The sequence below is a fragment of the Octopus bimaculoides genome, chromosome 22 (assembly GCF_001194135.2).
Source record: "Octopus bimaculoides isolate UCB-OBI-ISO-001 chromosome 22, ASM119413v2, whole genome shotgun sequence".
Taxonomy (NCBI): Eukaryota; Metazoa; Mollusca; class Cephalopoda; order Octopoda; family Octopodidae; genus Octopus; species Octopus bimaculoides.
The window spans coordinates 12,081,246-12,084,636 of record NC_069002.1 but is presented as its reverse complement, the minus strand read 5'-3'; positions in this window follow the sequence as shown (position 1 = coordinate 12,084,636).

Below are 3,391 nucleotides of genomic sequence, written 5' to 3'. Positions count from 1 at the left end.
ATATATATATATATATATATATATAAAGAGAGAGATAGATATAGATATATACAGATACATATATATATATATATATACATGAATAATTATACACACATATATACAAGCGTGTAGACATTTACACACACACGTACATCCACACGTACACCCACACGTGTTTTTATGTTTCGTGCTTATATTTGTTTCGCAAGAATTTTGATTCGGCATCGTGCTTTGGAAATCGGTACTTTTTGTATTTTTGGTAGGGTCATTTTGCCAATGAACTCGCGTATTGAGTGTAGTTCACTTTAAATTTATCGTTAACTAATTAGCGAATCGTTAATTATGTTCATTACGATCTAAATCTTTGATAGATCGATAAATAATAATAATCACCGAAAAGACCACTGTGGTGTTACGAATAATTAATGACAAACTAATGAATTATTAATTTATTGATTATTAGATTACTTAACAATACGTATGTGTGTGTATGTCTCTGTGTGTTCTTTTCGTGTTTGTGTCTGTGTGCTCATGTGTCTGTGCGTGTGAGACTCTGTTTTAGTATTGTTTTATTTTAGTTTTTGTTGCACATATTCGTATGAGTGCCTTCCGAAGTATTTAGAACGTTAAAACTTTCAGAATCCATCATCAATGTTTCTAAACCTTCCTATTCTTGCGTTCTGTGTGTAAATGGTCTTGGCGTTGGTTACTTCCGCTTGTGTGAGTGATGTTGGCATTATTACTGCTGCCCTTCACCACCACCACCATCATCATCATTCTTCTTCTTCTTCTTCTTCTTCTTCTTCTTCTTCTTCTTCTTCTTCTTCTTCTTCTTCTTCTTCTTCTTCTTCTTCTTCTTCTTCTTCTTCTTCTTCTTCTTCTTCTTCTTCTTCTTCTTCTTCTTCTTCTTCTTCTTCTTCTTCTCATTACTATTATTATTATTATTATTATTATTATTATTATTATTATTATTATTATTATTATTATTATCATCGTCATCATCACCACCAGCACCAGCACCAGCACCTTTACCACAAAGTACTGCATGTTTCTCATTCAGAGATTTAGAACTAATAGTTTTTCTATGTACAAGGTGCGTAAGATATTTGAGGACAGAGTTATGTTTATAAAAAAAACAGATAACTTTATTTATCAAAAAATGCAATGAGGATAAAAATAAACCTTCTTTTCTATAATGTTGTTCAATAAAGCCACCTTCAGTTTCAACAACTGCTTCTATATGAGATCTAAATCATCTCCATGCTCGAATCAAGTGGTTCTGGTTCATTTTGGATATTACTCTGACTATGGCAGCTTTCAACTAAATTCCTATCAACTTAAAAAAAAAAAATAACGGATACTTTGGATAATGTAGTCCAAGATAAACTATGTCTGAAAATGTAGACGGGATGGTCACGGATTGAATACCTTTAGATCTTCCGATGGATTACAGCTGGCCTGGAGTTAAAGAATACCAATAGCAGCAGCAACAACATCAACAACGATGACGACGATGATGATGACGACGATGATGATGACGACGATGATGATGACGACGATGACGACGACAACAACTGTCAAAATAACAGTTGACACAAAGCCTGTCAATTCACACATACAATGTGTAGCCGACAAAGTACGCAAAATCATAGAAAATGGCTGGAGCGTTAAACTATTTACGGCAACCATTTTGTTTTAATATTTTTCTTGTCCTGTTCTTTTTCTTTCCCTATACCCCAACGTTTTCCTTTATCTCCCTTTGCCTTTCTCTCTCTCTCTCTCTCTCTCTCTCTCTCTCTCTCTCTCTCTTGGCCTTCCCCTCTCTCTCTAAGCTCACCCATCATCTTCACTATCTATCCTTATCATCGCTTTCTTCTTCTTCTTTTCTCAAAGTCGCTAAGATAAGGTTGTTGTGAAAAGGCTTCCGGTTGATGATAATATCTGAAGAACAGAGCTAATAAATCGAATTAAAGAAAGCAAACAAACAAACAAACAAAGAAAAAAATAACAACAACAACAACAATTAATGTCTAAGTGATTAATGGTTTTGGTCCTTAACTCCAAAATAGGGATCTTGGGATACAAACAGAGACCTCTTTTTTTTTACGGAAACAAAAGGGAACAGCGAGTCGGACAGGGTGTCGTGAATAAGACATGGGACGGCGTCCAGATCGAATGCTGATATGAACAACAATGATTTTTTGTTTTTGTTTCGTTATTGTAGTTACTGTTGTTGTTGTTATTATTTTTAACCTGTGTTCAGCACTAAAATCTATCAAGCATATGATCAAAATCGTTCCGACTCTGACCGTCCAATATTTTATCCAAAAGAAGTCTGTCTCGGATGACATTATCGTAAGTAAAACTTTAAAGAACCATAACTCTGTCTGTTACAATAAAAACGGTGTAGCTCTTTGGTTAAGAAGTTTGCTTAGCAACCTCGGAGACCCGAGTTCGAATAATTGCGTGGCAGCTTGAGCAACTGTTTTTTTTTTTTTTATAAGCTTCACATAATTTTTCTTTTATCTTTTACTTGTTTCAGTCTTTAGACTGCGGCCAAGCTGTGGCACCACTTTGAAAAATTTTGTAGTCCATCAAACCAACCTCAGTATGTAACTTATTTTAAAGTCTGGAACTTATTCTCTTGGTCTCTTTTGCCGAACCACTAAGTTACGCAGACATAAACAATCCAACTCTTTTCAGACACATGACTCTCTGCGTTCCAGCTGTTGTGTTCAGTTCAATGAGGAACAACTTAACGAGGTTATCCGCGCCATTCTACCAGGGAATTGTCTCATCCATGAAATCGTCGCCCGATACGTAAGGTTCAAACGACCTGACGAACGACCTGACAATCATCACGGAATGCGTCTTCAACACGAAATCGCTCGTCTTCGCGTCGCTAATTTGACCAAAAAAATTATACAAGATCCCGGTTGAGAAATTCTACCGCATCCACTGTATTCTGATTTTTGCGTCTTCAGATTATCACCTTTTTCGGTCGGTCTGCGAAGCGTTACGTTGAATTATGACGTGGAGTTGAATGCGTGGATCAGTGAATTCTTCGAGTGAAGATAAAGTGATTTCTACCGTCAAGGTATCGACAAACGAGTGGAACATTGGCGAGAATTAGTGAAGAATGAAGGAGAATATTTTATTGACTGATTTGTTAGATTTATTGATAAAAAATAAGGATAGCAGTGCTCCAGCATGGCCACAGCTCATGAGCTGAAACTAGATAAAATGAAAATGAAAAAATGATTCAAATATACGACGAAGGAAAATGAACGAATTTATCTGACAGCATAATACATTATCTATTGCAATCATGGAGCTGGTAGAATCGTTAGCACCCCGGGCAAAATGCTTACCGGAATTTCGTCTGATTTCAAATTCCGCTGAGGTCCAC